Genomic DNA, 19,379 nt, shown 5'->3' on the forward strand with positions numbered 1-19,379 from the left:
GTGGCTCAGGTGGCTAAGTGTCTGACTCTTGATTTCAGCTCAAATCATGTGATCTCATGGTTCATGAGTTCAAGCCCCACGTCGAGCTCTGTGCTGACATCATGGAGCCTGCTTGGGATTCTCAGTCTCCCTTTCTCTCTGCCCCTGCCCAACTCGTTCTCTCTCAAAAATAAGCAAACACTTAAGAAAAGATAGAGACTTCAACATATAACCTAGCAAAGGATCTTTGATTATTGTCTGTTCTTTCCAATTAGACTGTAAGTTACATCAGAGCAAAGACCTCTCATATGCTCATGACATCACTGCTAGCATAGGCAACCAATACATATTTGTTGAATGAATAAATGAGAAATATGTAAAAATGTGTGCAGATGAAGGAATGAGGATGAGGATGATTTCTGGTGGTCATTTGCTACAGCCTTGCTTAACTTCCAGGGTTACTTTCATGTGTATGTTTGCTCAAAATCATAGGCATAGAAGACTATAAGAACTCTTCGGGTTATATAATATTATCCCACAACAGAACCTCCTACATTTTTCTAAACACTTGGAAGGATGAAGGTAAGTTCTGTGAAATAGCAGGCTTCCAATAATTAAAACTCTATTTCTTCAGACATGTCCCCACATAGAGAAGCCGAAAAATATATTTTGTACTGAATTGAGGCAAAGATTTGGAAAATAAATTCTATAATTTTCTTGGTTTCATTTTTCGAGAATGCATTAAGGTCAGCAGCAGATGGTATACTCTTTGGACTAGATTTTATGCATTTTGTTTGCAAAATTAGAGCACAGCTTCTGAACCCAAATAGCTGAGTTAGAATTCCAGCTCTCCCACCCGCTGGCTTCCTTATGGGGTCTTGGCAAGTTGTTTAACGTCTCTCATCGGGTTTCATGATCTATAGGACGGGTCACAATGATGCCTGCCTCAGAGTGAACTCTGAGAATTAAATTAGCTATGTATGGAAAGCGCTTAGACCAGAGTTTGGTACACAGACGAGCAATGCAAGTGTCCGTTACTGTTCCTATAACAGAATGAGGAGTCCTTTGTGTAGCACTCAATGAGAATGTGCTTTTTAAAGGGTCTTGTGTATTAAATGGCATATAATGTGGGAGGGCAGAGGACACAGGACCTTAATAAAGACACCTGCCATTGCTAGACTAGATACTTTATATGCATTATCTCATTTAATCTTCACATCATTCCCATTTACAAAATAAGAGCAAAACAAAAACAAAAACAAAAACTAATCTTAGGTTAAATATATATATGCTAAATTCCCCTTCCTAGTAAGTGACAGAGCCAAACTTCAAATCTGGCTTTGCCAGATTCTTAAGCCTATTTTATTTGAATGGTTTAAGTGCAGAGCTACTTAGAGAGAGAAAGTTGAAGTTTAGTAAAAAATGTTCAGCTATAGGGCTCTGTGTTAAAAATGTTAGAGTGGCTGTAGAATACCTAATTCGGTTTCCCAAAATAAGTAGATTATCTCTCTGGAGAAAAGAGTAATTTCCTTTGTAGGATATTGTAAAATCTTACCAACTTTTACTGAGGCAGATAAAGGCCTAAAATGTGGATTTAGAAACACAATTTTAGTTTTAAAGGATTTTTTTTAAAAGTAGGATGAGTACTGATTAGAGATGTGGAATCATATCAATTGTGATTTAAATTCATACAGCGAGGGTGCCTGGGTGGCTCAGCTAGTAAGTGTCCGGCTTTGTTTCAGGTCATGATCTAGTGGCCGCATCAAGCTCTGTGCTGACAGCTCAGAGCCTGGAGCCTGCTTTGGGTTCTGTCTCTCTCTCTGCCCCTCCCCTACTCATGCTGTGTCTCTGTCTCTCTCTCAAAAATAAATAAACATTAAAAAAAAATTAAATAAATAAATTCATACAGCTTATTGCTTTTATTTGTTGCTATAGTTTTAAAAAATAATGATCCTAAAGTTTTTAGTGGTCATGTTCTAGAAAACAAGATCCCCATCATATTATCCATGATCTCCTGTGTGTTTTTCCTGGCCTCTGTGTGTCCTCCACCCCATGTCATTTTACTCCTGTGGGAGAGATTTGGACATGTGATGGGTTCTAATGTGGATGTGTGTGGGTGTGGATGGGTCTTACTTTCTTCTGTCTTATGCTTCAGTCCTTATTGAATAATATCCCTACCTTTTACCTTTCCATTTCTCCTTATTTACTTTATTTATTATTGCCTTCTTTTCTTTGACCACAGTATAGACCTGGTGTCTGTTTTGATATCTGATAAAAGTATGTGTTCTCTATTCTTACTTTAACCTATGAAAAGAATAGTTGATATTTCTATTTAAAAAGATGGGCCTGGGTGGCTCAGTATGTTAAGCGTCCAATTCTTGATGTTGGCTCAGGCCATGATCTCGTGGTTCTTGAGTCTGAGCCCCACATCTGGCTCTACGGTGACAGTGCAGAGTCTGCTTGGGATTCTCTCTCTCTCTCTCTCTCTCTCTTTCTCTCACAAAAATAAATAAATAAACATTGAAAAAGGTAACATTATTTAAAAAAATAAAAAGCTGACCCATGTGGCCTTATGTTAACTTTTTTTCCTGATGGAATAAAAGGGCTACCATTGGATTTTAAGTAGCTAGTGAAAAATTCAGGCAAACCATATACAATCGCAGCATTGGAACTATGACTAAAGTAACATATCTACCCAAATGCAACTTACATCCTAAGATATTTGAAGACAGAAAACTGCCCTTTAAGAGAGTACAAGATATTTAGATATCCCAGAATAGATACTATAATTCACCCTTGGAAAATCTTTTATTGTCAAGCCCTTCTTATTATGCACACATAAAGAAGAATCTACCCCACTCTCCTTAGGAATTAACCTGAAAGTGGATGCTGGCATTCAATATTCTCTTTAGAACTGAAGTTGATTTAATAGTAAAAATGAGCCCATATAGAAACAGAAATTGAGCTGAACCTGAAATCCACTGGATGTTCTTGTAAGATATAACTGAGTTTTGTGCAAGTATTTTCTCCCATGATCTGAGACCCTACCTTGGTAGACAGGTAAAAAATTCTTACCTTCTCTTCATTTTTGGCTGCAGAAACACTGGGAAAGTGGATGGGACTGAGTTAGCGCAGCACCACGGACACTGGACATTGATGTCCCGTCTATTTAAAGTTCAATGAGTCACAAATTGGGAAGAGTGCTATGGGTCATGACATTTCACGTTAGACATGGGGTTTGCACATTTCCCCTTGCAGGGAGTGGGTATTCCCAGTGTCAATCACCCTAGGACAGAAAATCAGCTGAGCCTTCGGAACAAGCCTTTCTGCTTGTCTGCATCAGAGGCAGTTGTGAGGAGCTATGGAAATGCCCAAAGCCTCCTGCTGGCAGCCCCACCACACAGAGGCTGCCAGGAAACTGGCAGGGGGGCTCATGGTCTCTTAGAATAAAGACTTCTAGCAGCAGTGTAACTTGTGTTTTTCCGGTCCCTGAGCTTTCAGGAAACTCTTAACACTGGGGCTTAGTCTCAGTTGTACGTGGGATCCTGGGGAACTGAAATTCTCTCTGGTGATCAGGGGGAGGCAGATTGGCCCGGAGTGAGTGCATAATACAGAAGTCATCTTCCCCAGAGGAAGTGGCTTGGCAGGAAGAGGAGAAACAAGAGCAGTGTGAAATGAGGAAATTTCAGGCCAGGAATTTCTGGAAATCAATGAGTAAGATGACCCTTTAAGAGGCTAATTTCTGCCAGGAAGAAATTAGTTCAAGCCATGAGATTTTGCATATAAAAGGAAGTCTAACTGCATTTGGTAGTCATAGGCTTGGAGGCCAGCAACATATAGGATTTATGTGAAATATTTAAAAACAGTGATTTAAATTGGATGCTAAACTAACTATAATCTCAGATAAACATGAATGAACAAATAGCAAATTTCAGCACACTTTCAATAAAACAAGTTGTGTTAATGAGAGGCAATGGATTATTTCTGTTCGATGGCTGCCCCCCTTTTTTGACAAATTATTATTTTAATGTAGTTAATTATTTGATGTGATTAATCAGCCAGTCGGCAGAGCAAATATTTTCCACCTAAAATTAAATGTGTTGACAGAATGATTTATTCCTTTTACACATTGGATATGAGTCTGTTATATATTTTTTATGAATAAATTGATTAGAATCACGTTATCTTGTCTCGGTGTCAGTATGCTGCCCCAGAATGTCCTATTTTGGGTTGGAATATGTGACAAGGTCTTTCTGAATGTAGAGTAGGATGAGAAAAAGTCTTGAAAAACTAAATACTAGGTGAAATCCAGGCAATTCAGGGAAAATACCATCACGAAGCACTGACAGAGGACCAGTTCTGGAGTGTCTGGCTCTGCCACAAGGCATGGATGTGAATCAGTAAGTTGAGTCCCCCGAGCCTCAGTTTCCCTATTTGTAACCCTACAGGATCATTTAGAAAATGCAACGATAAAATATAAATGGATAGATTTATATTTATAGATTATAAATCTATAAATAGATTTATAAATATAAATCCTGTAAAGGATTAGAGCAGCTATTACTACTTAAGTAGGTTTTTGCTTATCTGTCAATTTATATTTACATTATATGTACTCAGTGTGCAAAAAACTTAAGAGTTCACTCTGTGTGCTATCAGAAGTGGGTAGAAGGGGGTGTTTCTAGAAGGCTGGGTGGATGGCAGATGGCTTGATATAGATACAAACATAGATGGAACCCTTTACAAAGCACTTCTATATAACTTCTCATTCCGTTTTACACACCATATGAGATAAATCTTGCTTTTTCCTATTTTTCAGGTGAAGTTCAAAGTTAAATAAAATCTTCAAAATAGCCCAGCTAGTAAGTGACAGAGATGAGTTTGAAATCCAGGGCTCCCCTACTGCAAAATCCTAGGTTCTTCTTCCTTTACCCTACTGCCTTCTCCTTGTCTATTCTTGGAATCCACCTGGCCATACATCTGGTACCCATTGCGCCTTACCACTCGCCTCCTTTCTCAGAGACAGGGATTGGTCCCAGCGTCTAAGGTAAGACAGGAAAACAGTGGGACCTTGTTTGTTGTGTACTGACCAAAGGATATTTGGTAATTATTTCTGGTTTCACGTAGGAAATTCTGAAGCTGGTAATGGAGTCAAATGTAGATTTTTGCCGTAGACCAGTTTGCGGGTCAACACTACAAACCTGGATTCGATTTCACAAATTTATCTAGAGCCTCAGTGGAACTGTAAGTGAGTGTGATCTGAAATAGGTCTCACACTGGTGAATATTCAAATACTGATGTTCCTCCATCAGTTGTACATGCATATACAATCTCTGTTTTATGTAAAAAGATGAGTCTTTTTAAAGAGGCACATTGAACTGAATTTTAAATCATCAAACCCAGGCTCTGAAATTTCAGGATAAAAATCTCTCTAAACGTTCTGGCTTTCAAATATATGTATGTGTACCCATATATTTGTATATACATACATATATGTATATACACAGAGAAATTTTTTATTGCCAGAAAGATCTTTTTATTGCCATTTGCTTCATGTTTCAAAATTATCTCCACTCCCTACACAATTATGTTGTCTTTTATATACAGTTCATCTCAATGAGATTCAGAGAATAAAATGAGCAATGAGAAGCACCGGGAGTAATTATAGAAAATGGGTTTAGGCACGTGGATAAATTAAAGTGTTCAGTCACAGAGCCACTTGTGAAGGAAGGAAATTAAGAGAAAACAATATTCTGGTATTGAATTTTAAAAAGAAGTCAGGAGAGAGGAATGCAAGATTTTATAATCAGGTGAATACAGGAATACAGGTTGTAGTAGGTTAGTCAAGAATTAAGGTGCATTCTGCAGAAAGGCTAGGTATATCAGAATTTAAATAATAGGTGGAGTGTGGGTAGGGTGAGACAGCCAATAGTATTTATGGTATGATATAGTAATAATATTTAAAGCCTGGGAACTCATATACACGGAGAAGAGATTCCAGATATGAAACTGGGGTGTTTGGGAACACTGGGACAGAAGGATCCCACAAAGGATAAGAGAGAAGACGAGCAGATCAAATGAAAGAAAAAACAGATGAGGGTACAAATTGCATCAGACACTGCTGGGAGACTGAGTAAAATGAGAAGTGAAAACACGACATAGATTTGACAATGCAGACGTGGTAGGGGAGCAAAGATAGTAGAGGAGGGGAGTGAACTACTCATAGAGAAAACAGGAACAGTCAAATCATTCCTGCCATTAGCTATCAAGGGGAATGGAAAAATGGAGAGGAGGTGGGGTCAGAGAGAGTTGTTTTTTTTAATATAGAAGCTTTTACAACATATTTATTTTGCTGATAATAAAGACCCACTACAAAAGAAAAATTGACAGTCCTAGAAATACACAGTCCTAGATCTACACAGAACAGTTTGCAATCCAGAGGCAATGCACACCTCTCAGAGGGCTCCAGCACAAACTTGACCAGCACGCCCCCTCATGGCCAACACATGAACAGATCCAGGCTTCTCACCCCAAACCACCACTCATCCCCAACTCTGCCTCCCTTCTCACCCGAATTTAATTATCTAGACAAGTACATGGCACTAGTTATATTGGGGTAACTGTGTTAATAATCTTTACATCACTGAATTTCATTAAGAGAGGTCTATACTAAAGATGTAAAAACATACTAGGGACAGGCAATAGAATCAAATGGGATAACTTCTGTAGGGTTCTCAAAGTAAGGTTCCCAGACCTACAGCAGAGACACCACCAGAGAATTCGTTAGAAATGCAAATGGCAGGCCCCACCCCAGTCCCCACTGGATCAGAAGCCCAGCTAACCTTGTTGTGACAAGCCCTCCAGGGGATTCTGATCCTTACTCAAGTTTGAGAAGCATCAATCTATACTGATTCCAAGGAAGTATTTGAAGGAAAGTTTTATACTTTGGGGAGCACAAGTTTCACCCAACTATCTACTTTTAATTAAACTCACTGTAAGGACAAAAAAAACCAGTTTGTGCTTTTGTAGTAAATTTCCTTTTATAAATAAATTGTCTCTCTCTCTCTCTCTCTCTCTCTCTTTTTTTCCTTTTAGCTTCCCTAATTCTAGGTCTAGGTCTGGGGCACACAAAGCATAAAATATATTTAGAAAAAAATTGTGCCAGGAAGCAAGTCTAAGGTAGTCTTTTTTTTTTTTAATTTTTTTTTCAACGTTTATTTATTTTTGGGACAGAGAGAGACAGAGCATGAACGGGGGAGGGGCAGGGAGAGAGGGAGACACAGAATCGGAAACAGGCTCCAGGCTCTGAGCCATCAGCCCAGAGCCTGACGCGGGGCTCGAACTCCCGGACCGCGAGATCGTGACCTGGCTGAAGTCGGACGCTTAACCGACTGCGCCACCCAGGCTCCCCTAAGGTAGTCTTATGAAAAAGACACAGCAGCTGTCTTGAAGGGGACAGCTCAGGCCAAATTGAGGACAACTAAGCACCAGAAAGAATAACGGCAAAATAGAATCATATCACATTTAAGGGGGAAATTCCATATATGTAAAATATATAAATATACATGGATATATAAAAATGTAATACTAAAAGAGAAGGTAGTGGAGAGAAAAACTCTTCTTAACAGAAGAATATCAGTTAATAAAAGTAGAAGAAAGGACAGAATTACAATTTTGCATCCAATAATAAAATAATAGATACAGGCAGAGGTCATTAATGACTTCCAAAACACTTGATTCAAACGTTGGGGAGAAGATGTTCACAGGACCTCAAATTGTATGTATTAATATGTACTAATTACAAATGCAAAAGAGTTCCTTTACAAAGAAGAGATCTGGTGGGTGTGATCTTATGCGATCAAATCAGTATTTGGAAGTGTGCCATTACTAATGAATTCTACTTTCTTTTTTCTTTTGTTTTTGAATCCTACTTTCTTAAGCATATATTTACTAACATCTACTATAAGCCAAATACTCTTTAAGACTTTGGGATTCCATAGGAAATACAGACATGGTGGGAATTAATTTAGATTGGATGAAGGTCTTTCTTACAAAGTGACCTTTTAAAGCAGACAGCTGAAGGAGTCTTCCATTCAAAGGCATGGTGTTCGATGGGTTAGGACCACTTAGAGGAGCACATGCCACGACCCTAATGCTGGAGGGTGCCTGACTCATTGGAAAAACTGAAAGAGAACCCATGTACCTTAAAGAGATGTGTATTAGTTTCCTATAGCTGCTGTAATAAATTACTGCAAACTTGGTGGCTTATACACAAATTTGTTATATAGTTTTGTACATCAGAAGGCCAGTACAATTTTCATCAGGCTAAAATCAGTTTGCCTAGGGCCATGTTCTTTCCATAAGCTCTAGGGAAGAACCTGTTTCTTGCTCATTGGAGTTGTTGGCAAAATTTGGTTTCTTGCAGCTATAGGACTGAGATTCCCCATTTTCATGCCATCAGAGGGCTGTTCTCAACTCTAGAGGCCACTGCATTCCTTGGTTCATAGCACAGCTTCCTTTCTTTTCAAAGGTCACAACAAAAGTGGAGGCTTTCACGAGTCCTACTTCTCTGATCCTTCTCAAGTCAAGTTGTGTCATTCCCTGACCACAGTTAGGAAAGGTGCTCCCCTTTAAAGGACTCTAGTGATTACAATGGGCTCACGTGGCTAATCCAGGCTTATCTTCTTATCTGAGGGTTTATAGCCTCACTCACATCTGCAAATTCCCTTTTCCGTGTAAGGTAACATATTTACAGGTTCCAGGGACTAGGGCATGGGCATCTTTAGGAGCCACTATTCTGCCCACAAAAGAAGAGATGAGGAGAATAGCTCAAGATGAAATACTTTCACCTCTGTGAGCATTCCAATCAGGTTGCTCTCTTTTTCAAGAAACCGTTAATAACTCACTATTATCTAAAGAATTCAATTCAAACACATTTGCTTGTCACATAGACTTCTCTTGCTCGAGGCAAAATCCTGAGGTATATACTTTATGCACCTATTTTCTAGCTACATTGGACTATTTATTCAGGATTCTCTAGTAAAGCCCCATGGTTTCCTGCCTTCACACATTTTCTTAGGCTGCCCTTGCTTTCTGGAATGTCCTTTGTTCCATCTCCATCTTGTGATATTTTGCCTGTTGTTTGAAGCTCTCCCCTTATATTGCCCTGATATGCGCGCATGTGCAGGCAAGAGCATGCTCGCAGATACACACACACACACACACACACACACGCACACGCACACGCGCACGCACACACACTGGCAGCCCTTTACAGTATTTTAAGATACATCACATCCTGGCTTGCATCATTGTGTGTTTCTTATTCTTTCTGTTACATCACCAGTTTCATGAAGGTGGGGACCATGGCATGGATGAGCATACTGATGGTTTATTTCCATTCTAATTGGTTGGTGCTAGTGCCATACCAGTGGTTAAATAATTTTAATATCATCCCTGGCAGTGACTCCTCATTTATCTTTCTATCCTCCATAGAGCACAAAAATATACCCCACCCCCACCCATTTACTCACATAATAAAGTGAATGAATTCTCCTTGATAAATAGTATCTTGTTAGTTTCTAGCTTGTAGGGTCTTTGTAGGGGTGCCTCAGTGGCTCAGTCGGTTGAGTGTCCCACTTTGGCTCAGGTCATGATCTCATAGTTTGTGAGTTTGAGCCCTGCATCGGGCTCTGTGCTAACAGCTCAGAGCTTGGAGCCTGTTTCGGATTCTGTGTCTCCCTCTCTCTCTGCCCCTCCACTGCTCGCACTCTGTGTCTGTCTCTGTCTGTCTCTCTGTCTCTCTCTCTCTCAAAAATAAATATTTAAAAAAATTTAAAAAAAATCTTTGTAAATGTTGTTCCTGGCACAGAACACATTAGTTATGCCTTCCATATTTATTTTCTAATACATCTTTAATTGGATTTCAAATGCTTGATTTTATTTCCATTTTCTGTGAGCTTACACTGTATGCTACACAGACTATATTCCTTCTTTGATCTTCTTTCTCCAAAGTAGAAAACACACACAAACTGTCACACACACACAACAAACAAAACTCAAAAAGCAAACAAAGCAATCAGACTAATTTGTTTTTACATATGTGTTTATTACCATCCCATGTTTGCTTTTGCTGTCAATTTTTCGAACACCAGGAAGTTCATGTCACTCTCCTTTTCTTTCCTCCAGTATATGCATCTCCTAAAATGATACATGTGAGCTTTGAAAATATGAGCTTATCAGAAACCTCTTCATTTTTGGCACTGCCCTTCCCTTACATTTTTTCCTTTATTTCGTCCTCTTTCTCCTTATTCTTATTGGTTTGTATTTCTTTTTTACAGTTGGAAACTTAAAAAAATCACAGAATAAAGTAGGGAGAACATAACTATCACCTATCTATCAACCACATAGAATAAATTATTATAAGCATTTGAACTATTTGATTTTCACTTTTTATTTTTATTTATTTATTTGTTTATTTTTACAATTTGAAGTATTGTTTTATTTTTTATTTTTTCAATATATGAAGTTTATTGTCAAATTGGTTTCCATACAACACCCAGTGCTCATCCCAACAGGTGCCCTCCTCAATACCCATCACCCACCCTCCCCTCCCTCCCACCCCCCATCAACCCTCAGTTTGTTCTCAGTTTTTAACAGTCTCTTATGCTTTGGCTCTCTCCCACTCTAACCTCTTTTTTTTTTTCCCTTCCCCTCCCCCATGGGTTTCTATTAAGTTTCTCAAGATCCACATAAGAGTGAACACATAAGGTATCTGTCTTTCTCTCTATGGCTTATTTCACTTAGCATCACACTCTCCAGTTCCATCCATGTTGCTACAAAGGGCCATATTTCATTCTTTCTCATTGCCATGTAGTACTCCATTGTGTATATAAACCACAATTTCTTTATCCATTCATCAGTTGATGGACATTTAGGCTCTTTCCATAATTTGGCTATTGTTGAAAGTGCTGCTATGAACATTGGGGTACAAGTGCCCCTATGCATCAGTACTCCTGTATCCCTTGGGTAAATTCCTAGCAGTGCTATTACTGGGTCATAGGGTAGGTCTATTTTTAATTTTTTGAGGAACCTCCACACTGTTTTCCAGAGTGGCTGCACCAATTTGCATTCCCACCCACTTTTTCTTTTTAGACGGATGGTGAGATCATGACCTGAGACAAAGTCAGAAGCTTACTGAGTGCAGGAAATCATTAGGTGACTGAGTCACCTAGGTTCCCCTCAGTTTTACTTCTAATCCTACTTGGTTTTAATCTTTTTGGCTCATTTACTGATAGATTTACATACATATTATTCCATTGAAAATTATAGTATGTTATCAAATTTTACATGTAAATAGTGTCATAATGAAACATGTTTTTATCATCCTGTGATTTTTTAAAGATCTATCCACATTGTTACATGTACTAATTCAGCTTTAAGCAAAAACACTATTCTGACCTATTTCATTTAACTAATACCATATCGGTGGGCATTTATTTTGCTTCCTATTTTTCTCATTCTAAATACTGCTGAAAAATATTTTGGTACATGTAACTGTGTGTACACAAAGTACTGTTGTCCGAGACAGGCAGCATGATGGGATAATTAAAAGAAAGTGTTTGGGAGCCAAACAGTTGCAAATCAAGTCCTGGTTCTGACACTTGTCCACTGTGTGACCTTGGCTAAGGTGTTCATCTCTCTGCACCTCAGTTTCCCCATCCATGAAATGAGAATAAGTATAATTCCTACGTTATCAGGTTGTTGTTGGAATCAGATGAACTTACATACAAGAATAGATTTAGAATAGTGTCTTTATTGGGGCGCCTGGGTGGCTCAGCTGGTTAAGCACCCGACTCTTGATATCGGCTCAGGTCATGATCTCATGGTTCATGAGATCGATCCCTGTGTCAGGCTCTGCGCTGACAGCATGGAGCCTGCTTGGGATTCTCTCTCTCCCTCTCTCTCTGCCCCTCCCCCACTAGTGCCCACTGTCTCTCTCAAATATATAAACATAAAAAAAAAAAGAAAAGTGTCTTTACCAAGTAGGCATTCTAAGCCTGTGAGCCATCGCTGCTAATACTGTTACCATTGTTATTGTACGGCTGGGTTAAGGAAGACATGTACCCAAGTTTAATTGATCCTGCCAAATTGCCTATGAGAGGGGCTGCAACAACATATATGTATCTACTTCCTCACAACCTTCCAAAATTTGGTATTGTCAGATGTTGCGTGGTTGTTGTTTAAAAGGATATAAAAAGAAAGGCTTTGATTGTAATTTGAAATTTTCTGATTACTAATGAAATTGATTTTCTTTGAAATGTTTATTGGCCATTTCATTTTCTTTGACTTATCTGTTCATATTTTCTGCTTATTTTTCTATGGGATTGTCTTTTTGTTTTTGTTAATACAAGTTCTTTGCTCTTTGTATGCTCTGAATTCTAAACTCCAGCCAGTTGTACACGTTCCAAATATGAAAAGAATCAACATCTCTGCAATACCAAACCATCGTATCCACAGTCATAAAGCATCTCACGACACTGGGGTCTTCTCTCATTCCCTTCGGTGAAGCTATATCAAATCTCTCTGTGAAGATTTTCCTTCGCCTTCTCTCTCTCTCTCTGTCTTTCTCTTTCTCTCTTTGTTGTTTGATTGTTTTAAATTTTTTTGGTCTTAAAAAGGGTCATCTTTAAGATCTTTGCTACTTTAAGGTCAGGGAAAGCATTAACTCTTTTTTTTTTTAGCATTTATTTATTTTTGAGACAGAGAGAGACAGAGCATGAACGGGGGGAGGGCCAGAGAGAGAGGGAGACACAGAATCTGAAGCAGGCTCCAGGCTCTGAACTGTCAGCAGAGAGCCTGATGCGGGGCTCGAACTCACGGACCGGGAGATCGTGACCTGAGCAAAGTCGGACGCTCAACCAACTGAGCCACCCAGGTGCCCCAAGCATTAACTCTTTAAAATGCCTCAAGACTTCCTTTGTGAGATCAGTTTTTGTAAATATTCCATGTGCTTGAAAATTGTGTATTCACTGTCATTTAGTTGTACAGTGAATACATATATATTTATGACATGAAGCTTAGGTGATTCAGTTCTTCCGTATGCTTAATGATTTTTATCTACTTGATTTATGAGTGTCTGAGTCACACATGTTAAAATCTCTCATTATGTGCTTTTATGTCGATGAGTTTTAATGTGTCCTTTGCTATCTTATTGGAGGTTTTCATCCATGTCAATAGTTACCCCTATTGTTGACCTCCTGAGATGTGAATTCCTTAAGAAGTCAAGCAGATATTTCATAAAATGCTCTGCTTTGTCAGAGTTATCTTTTCTTTAGGAAATCTATAAACCAGATGGAAGAAAACATGGTATTTGGTATATGGGTGAGAAGAAAGGAAGAGAGATAAAATAAGTAAAAATAAGTACAGTTGACTGTTGAACAACACAGGTTTGAACCATGTGGGTCCATTTATATGTGGGTTTTTTTACTGTACAATACTGTATATGTATTTTCTTTTCCTTATGGTTTTTATAATAACATTTTCTTTTCCATAGCTTACTTTATTGCAAAATATATAATACATATAACATATAAAATATGTATTTATCAACTGTTTATGTGTTTGGTAAGGCTTATGGTCAACAGTAGGCCAATAGTAGTTAAGTTTGAGGGAGTCAAAGTTGTAGTTTTTTGACTATACAGAGTAGGGATCAGTTCCCCTATGTCCTGTGTTGTTCAGGGGTCAGCTGTATAGACATGCCCCAACTTCCATATAAGCTGTCTTCCAAGATTTCATTTATAATGTGGTCATGTGGAATCTAGAGGGTGCTGGTTCTCCTAAGCCATAATTTATTTGCTCAGATGTTTTCAACTGAAAAATATGAAGCCCCTTCTCCTCTGTGTTATTACTTTTTCTTTCTACCTATTTTCCTGGATATTATTCTTTCATTTCTTCAGAATGATTTCTTCAAATTATTCAGAGCTTGTTAATGATGAATTTATTTTAAAGCTCTATTAAGTTTCAGAGTTCCTAGCCAAGCACTTTTTTTTTTCTCATTTCCATTCCCTCTGCTCTTTGCTAGAAGTCCATTATTTTTGTATAATCAAAGTCTAGGACATCCCATTTGCCTTTTCAATACCAATGAAGTAGATAGTGGTTCATTTCTAATTTTTTTCTCTTTCAAAGAAGAGGCTGAGGTCTAAGGATATAGGAAATATGATGAAGTGTAATTATACTCAGTTGGAATCTGCATATAAAATATCGCTTATGCCATTTCACCTTTCAGCTGTATATAGACTAAGTCAAAGATTTTAGAGATATATTTAAAGATTTCTGATCTTGCCAATCAGTTGCATATTACTTAGACATAGTGAGTGGTAGTTGTTGACTTTAGTGAGTTGGGGCAGTGTTTTTGTATATACAGGAAGCAAGCTTTGGAAGGCAGGTTCTGTATATTAAATGAGTCTACACAGAGATCTCACCATAAGTGTTCATTGGCATCCTCAGGCAGCCTGATTTATTCCTTCTTATAAGAGATAAAGGGATAATATAAATCTATAGTATCCCCTCCACTAACTAATTGCTATGAATCTCTTCTGATTCTATAAAATATATAACAATCTATATGATGACTGTCAGCTTGCTGGGCCTTTCATAATAATACCACAGACTGGGTGGCTCAAGCAGTAGAAATTTATTTTCTCACAGCTCTGGAGGCTAGAAGTCCAAATCAAGGTGTCAGGTTTAGCTTCTCCTGAGGTCTCTCTCCTTGACCTGCAGGTGGCCATCTTTTCACTGTGTCTTCACATGGTTTTTCCTCTGTATGTATGTGTCCTTGGTGTCTTTTTGTGAGTCCAAATTTTCTCTTCTTATTAGGACATCAGTCAGATTGAATTAGGCTCACCCTAATGACCTCATTTTAACTTAAACACACCTTTAAAGGCCATGTTTCTAAATATGGTCACATTTTGAGGTGCTGGAGATTAGGACTTCCACATAAATTTTGGAGAAGACACAATTCAGCTTTAAGTAACATTAACTTTAAGAAATAATGGCAGAATTGTCCCACAAGTAGCTATGAGAAGTAAGGGAGAGCTGGTCATATAGCAATATCCAGCGCATCTTATTAGGTCCTTCCAACATTTATAGGTAGGACCAATAGGATTCTCGCTCAGCTTTAAGCTCCATTAAAGCTCTAGCTCTTCTACATGTCCTTCCTTCCTTGACACTAACCTCCTCACTCTTGCCCATCTCTGACTGAATTTCCAGTCCATAGTAGTACCCAGGTTCATTTACAGCTACTGCTTCTCAGACATTCCTTCTCTCGTTTTCTCCTTTCTCCCCTACTGAACTCCTTGGCAGCTCCAACCCAAGACTGCAGCCCTGGCCCTCCTGGTCCTGGTGCCCCTTGTTTCAATTGTCAGCCTTGAACCTCTACTTGCAGTCTGGTTCCTTCCCATAATACACAGTGATGTCTCTCCTCAATACATTATATAAAATCCAACTCATTACTCAAGGCACATCACTTCTCTCACCTGCCTTATTTGTGGGGTGGAGGTACAGCACCTGCTTCATTTTATAGACAAAAGAGTTATAAAAAAAAAGAGTTATAAAGCTGCACCGAAGTGAAAAAACAAATAGACCATGCATTAGTTTTATATGCATCAAAGCTTAGGTCTGTGAGACTTCACCTAGAAAACTGGGGTTGGTCTCACCGTTTTGAGAAAGATGCAGAAAGGACACTACTGGTGATGCAATAAACACAGGTAACTCAGAATGTTTAATAGTCTTCTCAGTAAAACAAAACTGAAAAATAAAAGTATGCTTTTCATCTGAAAGATGAATGTTGACTCTCAAGAAATAGTAAAAGTTCCCACTCAAATGGAATAATTTCTTGCATTCTGATGACATGGGGACAAACTCTGTTAATTTGAAAATTGAATGCAAATAGTTTGTACTTGAGATTTTGTCACCAAACTGTAAAGAAACCAGTTTTTCTCACATACTTCTCATATTAGGGTTTTTGCTCGTTGCCAATAGTTTCTAGAGGTGATTCCCAGTAAGACACTGACAGAAGAAAAATGAATAGGATGAAGTTGAATTGTAGGAAAAAATTCTTAAATGAATTACCTCTACTTGCTGTGATATAGGTTCATTAGTATTTCAAATATATTTCCTCTTCTTTAAAACAAAAAGAACAGTTTTTTTAAACTAATGTATCAGGCCTTATTTTTACGTATAGGTGCCCACGCCTTCCAATGAGAATGTGATTTCCTTGATTCCCACGTCTGTTCCATAAAGGAATGAGCTTCAAAGCCTGGAGGTTTATCATAGGTTTCTGGGAGAGAAACTCTCTAGAAAGAAAAAGCACCAAGAGCTAGGAAAGGGCTGGTTTTGGCCTCTTGCATCAGGGAGTGCAGAAGGAACCACCATCTTTAACAAACCTGCTGTGCAATCTGGGAACACAGTGGAGCTGGGGAGAAAGAATTCAATTATATCATTGTTTCCTAAGACATGGTATACATAGCACTAGCCTTTCTGAGATGAATGGCTTTGAAAAATGCACACATGGTTTCATATTAATAGTTATATATTTATATTAATGTCTATGTATGTAAATATATGCAATTCAACACATGTGTAATTCAATACCTTCAACCTATTGCTCAAGACGAAGCTCAAGAAATTTTTAAAATTTTAAAGGAAAATGCTTTATTCATAATTGTCAAGAACTAGAAAAATATCCATATATCTATCCACTGGATGAATGGATCAAGAAAATGTGATGTATCCTTACATTCGAATACTACTCAGTAATAAAAAGGAAGAAACTATTAATTGATACACATAAAATGGATGAGTCTCAAAGTTTTACATTAGGTAAAAGAAGGTAGGTAGGGAAGACTACATATTCTGTGATTTCATTTGTATGATAATATGGAAAAGGTTAAATTACTTGGAAGGAAGTCAGATCAGTGGTTGCCAGGAATTGGCAGTAGGAGTCGGGATGGACTGCAAAGGGACATGAGCAAAGTTCTGGCAGCAATAAAAATTTTCTATATCTTGATTGTGGTAATAGTTACATGAATAAGTACATTTATCAAAATACCTAAAAGTGTGCCCCTAAAAAGTGTGAATTTTACTATTTGTAAATCATATTTTTAAGAAACGCTGATTAAAAAAATAAGTGGTTTAAGAAAAAAATAATAAGTTTATGTTCATGAGTACGATTCTACCCAGAACTCTGAATCTTTAAATATGACCAACAGACAGGACATTCTTATGCCTCCTTTGACCTGGAAACATTTGACCCTGTTTTCTCTTACTGGGGCTTTGATGAAATTGTGTACATGTAACAGCTCTGGACACCAAGTTTAAAAGGTCTCAGCCATCACAAATACAAACGGTGTGCTATGTGGAAAGAGTGAGATCTCATACAGCGAAAGAAGAAAACAACTCTTCTCTCTTCTCTTCCCAACCCACTCGTTCTTCTGTATCTGATTTATAATCTTGTTGCCCTTGGGAAAACCATAACTTTTTCTGGATACTGTTACATAGTACAAAGACTCTCTGTCCCTTAGAGTCCAAACAGCAGCATCAGTTCAATAATTAAAAGGGTCACACAATTTGAGGCACCTGGGTGGCTCAGTCGGTTAAATATCCAACTCTTGATTTTGGCTCAGGTCATGATCTCACAGTTCATGAGAGTGAGCCCTGCATCAGGCTTTGCACTGAGTGTGGAGCCTGCTTGGGATTCTCTCTCACCCTCTCTCTCTGCCCCTTGCCTGCTCACATGTGTGCACACACACACTCCCTCTCTCAAAATAAATAAACATAAATAAAATAAAAGAGCCACACAGTTTAATTACCAAAACTAAATTTGCTTTGAAGGGAAAGCTTTTTCCTCTGCCATCTTGGTGCTGCTTCAGACTGGACAGTCTACAGCAGGGTGAGCATAAGGATAAATTTCGTCTCCCCAACACCAGCTCATTTCCTTCTCCTTTTCCTACCCTATACCAGCTGCCTTCAACTCCTCTCATATTTTCTGGGAAGGGAGGGTTGTATCTGACAGCAGTACCTGTGAATATGGCAGATCCCCAGAGAGGTGATTTCATGGGGACCTATTTTTAAAAGTTTCTCAAAAGTTCCCTCACAAAGGAAGACGTGGCTACAGCTTCCTTAATCAAAGAAACATTCCTTTTCTAGCTGCCCTCCCCATTCCAAACTCCAGTTTGTGCTTTTAATGGCACATCTTCCATCTCTCCTTCTCCACCCCACCTCTCTAAGTGAGGCTGAGGGACGGGAGGGAAAATGACCTCTTGTTCCATTTGGTCAATGCATATATATCCTTGAACAAGGTAAGGGCTGAGGATGAATGACCTATTTTCAAAATATCCTATCATGTCAGGCAGCACCTTACGTTGAGAGGTAAGTGCTTTGCACCTATTGGTTTATTCCATTGGTTGAAATGGGACTATTTCTGCCTCAGCTCAAACTGAGAATGAGTCCCATTTTAATACAGATGGCACAAGGCTATAGCAAAAATCATGGATATGGGATAAAAATAACTGAATAATGAGAAACATTTAATCAGTTTGATGAGAGAGAAGAAACTTTCTGGAAAGCTTTTGAGGGACTGGAAATGTGTTCCCAAAACATTTAGTGAAAAGGTTTTGGTGAGTTAGCCATGAGATACAGAATGGAAGAGTAGTGAGGGGCTAAAAGGCAAAGACAAGATGGTGGCCTGACTGGCGCATTGTGTAGATCATCTTTTGAAAAGAGGGAAGGCCCTAATAGGTTGAAGTGGAGAGAGCAGAACCAAAGTATAGACAACTTCAGTCTTGCCATAAGACTGCACAGGTTTGCCCCATCCTCTGGGCAGAGCTTGACATAAGCGATACTTGTATTTAGGTCTAGTGACAGAGAGGGCCACAGAAGAAGGTAAATCATGGAGACAGGTCAGCTCTGCAAAAAGAATTATTTCAAAATGATTTTCAGGCCAAAGAGATATTTCAAAGACTGGCGGTTTTAGAAAAATGATTATTTGTGAGTCTCACGTGGAGCCCCCATTGTCCCCTGAAAGTCAGTGAAGGTACCAGTGCAGGATTACCTTGAGGGAAGCAGTGAAGCCCATGACTTAGGTCTCTTTGTGTTAGACTGAGCTGCGTACATGAGGCACATCTTGTCAAGACAAGGGTGGACCAACCCAAGAGGCCTTGTCCACTTCTAATTCCTATGATTAATATGCTCTTGCTCTCATCCTCTTGTATTTTCTAACAATTTTGAGAATCTCTGCTAGTGGAGAAACATTTTATGAGGAGATTGAAAGTAATTACAGTGTGTGTGTGTGTTTTTTTGTCTAGAATATATAATCAATTTCATTTATTTCCCAAGTAAAA

Source organism: Acinonyx jubatus, chromosome A2 (genome assembly GCF_027475565.1).
Source record: "Acinonyx jubatus isolate Ajub_Pintada_27869175 chromosome A2, VMU_Ajub_asm_v1.0, whole genome shotgun sequence".
NCBI classification, from domain to species: domain Eukaryota; kingdom Metazoa; phylum Chordata; class Mammalia; order Carnivora; family Felidae; genus Acinonyx; species Acinonyx jubatus.